This window comes from Bubalus bubalis, chromosome 5 (assembly GCF_019923935.1).
Source record: "Bubalus bubalis isolate 160015118507 breed Murrah chromosome 5, NDDB_SH_1, whole genome shotgun sequence".
NCBI lineage: Eukaryota > Metazoa > Chordata > Mammalia > Artiodactyla > Bovidae > Bubalus > Bubalus bubalis.
In genome coordinates, this window is record NC_059161.1 from 20,378,401 (window position 1) to 20,387,152 (window position 8,752).

Consider the following 8,752-nt stretch of genomic DNA (forward strand, 5'->3'; position numbering starts at 1 on the left):
GGCAGGCCACAGTACATGGGGTTGCAAAGAGTCGGACACGACTGAGCAACTGAACACACAGATACACAAGAGGAAATGCAACTGAAAGTGGAGAGACCAACTAAAAGGGCCTCACAGTAACAGAGGTGAGAGACGATAAGGGCCTAAACTGGGGCAGCAACAAGTGTAGTGGAAAAAAAGGGGCATATTTGAGAGGTATTCAGAGAGACAACTGACAGAACTAGGGAGTTAGATGTGGTGGTTCAGTATGTATTCAGGATTTCCAACTTAGCAGACTGGGTGGCCGAAGTTAACGCTGACTGAAATAATAAAATGCATCCTGGAGAAGGAGGAAGAATAAGCTTTACTCAGATTAATATTTAAGCTGAACTAGTCTGCCTCCAACTGAGACCTAAAGAAACTGAACAGAAAGTAATGAAGTTTTGTTTAGTTTTACAATAAAATAGCTTTAAGTTTCTCTCTTTTGACTGTGCATGTGGGACCTTGGTTCCCTGATCCAGGATCGAACTTGTGCCCCCTGTAGTGGACACACAGAGTCCTAACCACTGGACTGCCATGGAATTCCCTAACTTTAATATTTTTTTGCTGATTATATCAATAATATGTACATGTTGCAGAAAATAAAATCAAATAGAGAAAAGTACAAAAAGACATGTAATGTCCTACTACCCAGGGATGCTGCTAAACTTTTTCATGCAGGGAAAGAAAAGGACAGTTGGTCCGAGCCTGAGGACTGAGCCCTATTACAAGAAGACATTGAGGTCTACAGGGAGCCAGAAAGGGAAATTAAACATGAATCAAATCGAGTTTTAAAACAAAAATATCTCAGTTCTTCAAAGGCTCACATCTCCCTTAATGATACCAAACAAGCAGTAAATGTTTATTCCATTGCAAATATGTGTAATTTCTCAACTGGCACTCAGGCATAGCGAAAATATAGACTCATCCAGAGTTAAAGTTTCATGACTAAGGTAAGAACCATGAAGCAAGAGTGTAAATCAGCATGACCTTGATTGGTATGTCCCTGAAAAGTCTTGGAGAGCTGAATCCTCTCTTGTTTACGTATTCTGGAAGTACCCAGCACCGTATGTAAAAGAGTACCTGATGAACATGTTGAGTGAGTTAGTGAGGTCAACTTAAAGAAGTCAACTGAAATATAGGATTGTGGGCAGATCCCCAACTAAAGAAAGGTCAGATACAACTTCACTCCTTCTCTTAGTGATTCAGTCATCTTGCATGTTGTCATCACTTGTTTATCTACTAACAGATTTCTTTAGAAATAAGGGAGAGAACTACCAATCCCTGTTAAGTAGACTGCGGCTATATAGATTGCCTCTAGCTCTAAATAGCACAGTACATTTTAGGCACTGCCATAAAATAATAGAATAATAATATCAATAGTTCAAGCAATATACATACGTAAGAAAACACCCTCAAGGGGATTCTTAATGGCCCAGTGGTTAAGAATCTGCCTTGCAATGCAGAGAACATGATCCTCGGTCTGGGAAGATCTCACATGCCACACAGCCCGTGAGCCACACCTACTGAGCCTGCACTCTGGAGCCCACGAGCCCAACTGCTGAGCCCACGTCGGACAGCTACTGAAGTCCTCCTGCCTAGAACCCAGGCTCCACAACAAGAGAATCCACTGCAACGAGAAGTCTGTGCATCTCAACAAAAAGTAGCCCTTGCTCTCTGCAGTTAGAGAAAGGCTGTGAGCAGCAACGAAGACCCAGAGCAGCCAAAGATAAATAAATAAATGTTTTGTTTTGTTTTAAGAAAGAAAACACCCTCAAAATTTCCTGAATCACCAGATGTTTTTTTTTTAATCTCACTGGAATTAAGTTGGTATAAATCTAAAGAAGATTCTGGTCTGTTAAGATGATATGGAAAGCCCTAGAAAAACCACTAAGAAAATAACTCCAAAAATATAGGGGAAAAATCATTCAAGGAATTTAAATGTTACACTAGGAAATATTCAGTTAATGAAAAAAGAGTAAAATGGAAAGAGACGAACAAAAAAGACATGAAACACAGAAAACAAAAATTTCAATCTCAGACATAAATTCAACTATATCAATAATAATAACGTGTGAATGGATGGAACAAACTATGTTAATAAGCAAGATCCATTTATACGCTATCTATGGGAGCACAGTTTGGAATCAAAGATACACATAGGTTGAAATATAAAGAATGGAAACAGATATACCATACAAAAAGCAATCATAAGAAAGCTGGAGTGGTGACAGTAATATTGGATAAAATAGACTTTATAGCAAAAATATTTAACTGGGGACAACCACTTTGCAAAAAAGTAGTATAACTGCCATTGTGTCCCCCACTCCTAGGTATATATCCAAGAGAAATGTCCACACAAATACTTGTACAAAAATGTTCATAGCAGCATTATTCATAATGACCAAAAAGTAGAAACAACCTAAATGTTTATCAACTTGTGAATCAATAAACAAAACATGGTATATCCATATAATGAAATATCATTCATCCATAAAAAGAAATTAAGTAGTAACATAAGTTTCAACATGGATGAAACTTGAATATATTATGCTAAGGGGAACTAAGATTGTCACAGAAAACCACATACTGTAAGACTCCATGGAATGTCCAGAATAGGTAAACCTGTAGTGACAAAAAGAACACTGGGGTTATGCAGAGCTGGGAGAACTGAATGGAAATTAGGAGTGACTGCTGAGACATACAGAGTTTCTTTTGGGGGTGATGAAAGGATTCTGAAACTGATTGCAGTGACGATTGCACAACTCTGTGACTGCACTAAAAACCATTGACTTGTACGCTTTAAATGGGCGGATTTTATCTAAATAAAGTTATTTTTAAATACAGGTTAAACTAAGTTAAAAAATAAAATTAAATTAAAAAAAAGAAAAATGTAATTCTGAATATTCATTGGAAGGACTGATGCTTAAGCTGAAGCTCCAATAGTATGAACACCTGATGCGAAGAGCTGACTCACTGGAAAAGACCCTGATGCTGGGAAAGACTGAGGGCAAGAGGAAAAGGGGGCAACAGAGGATGAGTTGGTTGGATGGCATCACTGACTCAATGGACATGAGTTTGAGAAAACTCAGGGAGATAGTGATGGACAGAGAAGCCTGTCATGTTTATGGGGTCATAGTTCATGGGATTACAAAGAGTCTAACACGACTTAGTGACTGAACAACAACAACAGAAACTAATATAGAGGTCTGAATGGTGGTTACCTTTTGCCAAGTTGTCAGTTGAGAGAAGGCATGAGGGAGACTGCTGGTGTGTTAGGAATATTCAGTGTCTTGATTTGGGTGGTGATTACATGAATGTACACAAATGTAAGTTCTTCAAACTATATACTGAAGAATTATCAGACAAAAAGAAAAACATTTTAAAATATCTTTATTTAAATAGTTTGACTTAAAATAGTGATATTCATTATATTTTATTTTTCCATTTAGCTTTAATAGAATATTTTATAAATGAAATAACTTTTAAAACAAAATAAATTTTATTTTACATGTTTTACATGTATTTCTTAATTAAAATATATTTAACACATTCAATTTTTGTGCACTTTAAATTCTACTACATTTTGTGTACTAATGCTTTGGATCATTACTGTAGATGTGTGTGTGTGTTTAGTCATTCAATCGTGTCTGACTCTTTACAGACCCGTGGACTGTAGCCCTCCAGGCTCTTCCGTCCGCAGAATTTTCCAAGCAAGAATACAGGAGTGGGTTGTTTTTTCCTATTCCAGGGGATCTTCTCGACCCAGGGATCTAACCTGTGTCTCTTACATATCTTGCTTTGGCAGGCGGGTTCTTGACCTCTAGCACCACCTGGGAGGCCCATTACTGTAGAGAGGACCTAAAGAATGAAAATCTGAATGATAATAACATAATTAATGCTTTTGCTGATGGTGGCAAGATGAAAGTTATGAATAAATACATGATGATATATGAATTACATGTGTTTTAATTTTACTCACCATCCAAATATCATTGGATCATCAGTCCTTCAAATCTAGATACATGCAATAGCATTTAAACTATAATATTTGACATTTTACTTCTCTTTCAGTCATATAAAAACTATAATTTTTTATAAATAAAATGTATTTACATATATTTTCCCATTTGACTGTTGTATTTGTTTGATATATTAATAAGAATTTATATTTTATTTAATAGTCCTGTATTAACTTGATAACTTTTAAAGACTTTAACATAGGCACGTGGGCCTCAATTTATTCTTTCAGCCTCAATCCCACATATGTTATTGGTAGGGCTTGCCTGGTAGTTCAGTGGTAAAGAATCTGTCTGCCAATGCAGGAGACACAGGTTCGATCTCTGATCCTGAAAGATCCCATGTGCTACTGATGAACTAAGCCCGTGGGCCACAACTACTGAGCCCACGTACCCTAGAGCCCATGCTCTGCAACAAGAGAATCCACAGCAAAGAAAAGCCCGTGCACCAACTCGAGAGTAGCTCCTGCTCATGCAACTAGAGAAAAATATGTGCAACACTGAAGACCCAGCACAGCCATAAGTGAATAAATAAATAAAAATTTTAAAAAGAAAGTATAAAAAATGTTATGGGTGGGCCTACATATAGCATGTGTGACCTGCCTTGTTTGCAGTTATGTATATACTTTTTAACCACCTACTTCAATTTCTTGCTTACACACACAAACATAAGCAAACACACAAACACACACAAAATTCTCTATTGTTCCTGAAGAACAGAGATGGTCTTACCCATTCTTGATTCGCCATGTAGTATGTTATCACAGTGATTGTAGGCACCAATGAATAGGTTTTGAATTTAACCGAATCACATTTGGTAAGAAGTGGGAGGTACACTTCAAGAGACTTCTCAAGAAATTGTGGATTTAAGAAATCCAAAAATAAGCAGGAATGATAGGTATAAAGAGTCGAGGTTTTTGCCTTCAGGACACCTAAAGCATAAGCAATAGAGAGCAAGTTAACTCAGCGTGCTTCACTAATGGACATCCTTTGGCACGATGAACAATTTATGCACGATGAACAGTTTAGGTAGGTGTGAGAGCTTCACTGACAAAGAGTTGGACTGGGAAATGTGTGGCAATGAGATATTCATCTTCTGGTATGTTGCTTCAGAAGGAGATGTAGGAGGACATTAAACTTCACACTCAAGGATAAAAAGTCATTCTCCAGAACTATGTAAGATCCTCTATGCAATGTTCTAACAGTTCCTTAAATTTCCACTGGAATCTAACTCTGTAGAAACTACCACTAAAAATTCAAGCAAAGATTATGATGGTTTTAGCAATATAGTAAATAGCCATCTGTTGGAAATTTAAAATTCCCTGCATGAATTTTAAATAACAAAAATAATATTAAGCAACAATCAATTTTACCAAATGGCTATTAACTGGAAACAACCACCTTTATTGGCTGAGTTGGTACAGTTGCAGGATCAGTATCTAACAATGGATCCAGGTCTTCAAATTTTAGGTCAAAGGCAGACTTGCATAAATATTAGAGGATTGCTTCCCTTCTGTAGGAACACAGAATGCAAATCAAAATTTTGGTGGTTCTGGGCACAAGTTGGCTTGTCATCTCCTCCATCTCACCAAGTGAATCTTATGACCTGAAAGGTTTGCCAGGAGCAAAAGCATGTCAAAAGATACAATATATATTCAGGAAATGACGTGTAATCAAGTTGGCCAGGAGACTCAGAGCTTCTCAAAACTTTCCTGACAAATTAATCTCCTTACAGAGAAAGAATAAACTTGAATGTCCCATTCATCAAAAAATTAAAGCGTTTGTCCCCACATCTCCTCTCAATGTCTTTGAAATTTCATGTTTTATCTTCAAAATGAATGCAAATACTGCATACCAGTCTATCAGGTGAATAATGTTTTGTAAAAATGCTTCAAAGATCTATCATCAGAGGAGAAACAAGTTTTCTATTTCTAAACTTGGCTAACATACTTTCTTGGAAAAGAAGTTTCTTTATATATGTGGCAAAGCCCTTTATATAAATGTATATTTTTTGAAATTTTGTGAGAAGAATGGTGAATATATACACATATTTTAAATATTATTATTAAACTATTTTGAAATCTAATTCAAATTCAAAATCTAGTATTAATAGTTTGTTACTAAACTGAACACAAAGTAACTACCACTCAGCTTAAGAAATAAAACAGCCCTTAACCTTAAAGCCCCAGTATACCCCTCCAAGATTATTCTCCTGCTTGTTTTCCCTCCAGGAAATTTCATGAATTTTATGTTACCCATTCCTTTGTTTTTTCTCTATAATTTACTAGTTTACCACAAATGTAGATATTCCTAAACAATATAGCATAAAGTAGCATAAATAAATGGCCTTGATATAAATGATATATGTTTGCCTTTTCAGTTTCAAGTTGTTGTGATTCTTTAACATGTGTGCATGGCGTTCATCCACTTTCACTTACAAAGAGTATCTTTGTATATTTATCCTTTCCAGCATTGCTGGACATTTTGATTGTTTTCAGTTTCTTTGTGATTACAAAGTGTTGTGTCTTCAGATGCATGTGGGAAGGAATTTTCCTAAGGTAAATATCCAGGGGGGTGCTTCCCAGGCGGCTCGGCAGTAGAGAGTCTGCCTCCCAATGCAGGAGACATGGGGTGGATCTCTGAGGTGGAAAGATTCCCTGGAGAAGGAAATGGCAACCCACTCCAGTATTTTTGCCTGGGAAATCCCATGGACAGAGGAGCCTGACGGGCTAAACAGTCCATGGGATCACAAGAATACAATTTAGCGACTAAAACAGCAACATCAAATATCTGGAGTGAATTCAATTTTAGCAAATGGTGCCTATGGCACATAATATTTTCTAAAGATAGCAACAAAGATATCTTCCATCCAAATGCTCTTTTTACAATGTGAATTTGACATATCTCCCATCAAGAGGTGGAATCTGTATTCCCTTTCTTTGATAGTGGGTGAACTTTTATGACTTTCAAATAGAGAATGGCGGAGGTTACTCTGTGTGACTTTGAAAGCTAGTTTATAAAGGGCCGTACACCTTCTCAATTGTTAGCTCAAATACTTACTCTTAAAAGACTTTAGCTTCTTTATAAGGACTGACCACCCAGAGACCTGAGGGCACCATACTGTGAGTTCAATCTAGCCACCCCAGTGGAGATCCAGGGATGGGTGCTGAGACAACATGAAGAGTGATTGCAGGGAATTCCCTTGCGGTCCCCTGGTTAGGACTCTCTGCTTTCACTGCCATGGGCCCAGGTTCAATCCCTGGTCGAGGAACTAAGATACCACAAGCCATGCAAAACAAATAAATAAACGAGAGTAATTCCAGACAGTTCCGTTAACTCCAAACCCCAGATGACCGATTGTAATTGAAGGAATGATTTCAGAGCCACCCAACCAAGCCCTTTCCAATTTTCTGACCCATAGGAACTGTGGAATTTTCTTTTTTTTTTTTTTTTGGCCACACCACTTGGCATGTGGGATCTTTTTTTCCCCCATTAATTATTCTAATTGGAGGATAATTACTTTACAATATTGTGATGGTTTTTACCATACATCAACATGAATCGGCCACAGGTATACAAGTGTCGCCCCTCGCACCTCCCTTCCCACCCTGTCCCTCTGGGTTGTCCCAGAGCACCAGCTTTGGGTGCCCTGCTTCAGGCACTGAATTTGCAGTGGCCGTCTACTTTACATATGGTAATATACATGTTTCAGTGTGCTGCTGCTGCTACTGCTGCTAAGTCGCTTCAGTCGTGTCCGACTCTATGCGACCCCATAGACGGCAGCCCACCAGGCTCCCCAGCCCCTGGGATTTTCCAGGCGAGAGTACTGAGTGGGGTGCCATTGCCTTCTCCGATGTTTCAGTGTGGTTCTCTTAAATCATCCCACCCTCGCCTTCTCCCACGGAGTCCAAAAGTCTGTTCTTTACATCTCTGTCTCCTTTGCTGCCCTGCATGTAGGATCGTTGGTACCGTCTTTCTAAATTCCGTATGTATAGCATTTGGGATCTTAATTCCCCAACCAGGGATCAAACCTGTACCCCCTGCATTGGAAGCACGCAGTCTTAACCACTGAACTGTCAGGGAAGTCTTGGAATGTTATTTTAACATTGAATTTAAATTTAATATTTAGATCACTAAATTCGGGGTGGCTCGTATGAAGCAACAAAACACCAGAAAAATATCAAATTGTCTTCCAGAGTGTATCAATTTTCGCTGGTAGTGAATGCAAGCACCTGTCATTGACACCTTTATCACTCTTTATGTTTTGAATGGTACATATGGTATGAAATATGGTTACAGTTTTGGACCGACTTTGATTGCTAAGGACTTTGAGCATTTATACATTTGTTAGCCCTTTGTGTTTCTTCTTTCATAACATCAAGATTTTCACTTGTATTTCCATTAGATTTTCATTGTAGAATTTAAAAATAGTATGAGTACTAATACTTTGTCAGTTATATACATTACAAAGTCTTCTAGGTGTTTTATTGAATTTTCCACTGCTCCTAAGTATATTTTGATGGACAGAAAGTAGCAGTATTTTCTTTTATGGTTTCAGTTTTTTCAGGTCTAAATTCTTTCGCCATGGTATCACAGAGAAGGTTTTCTGTAATTTATTTTAGAAATTTTACAAGTTTTGTTTTTCACATTTAAGTCTTTAATCATCCACTTGGAATTTATTTTTGTTTGATATAAGGTGAATTTTTAAAATAGGT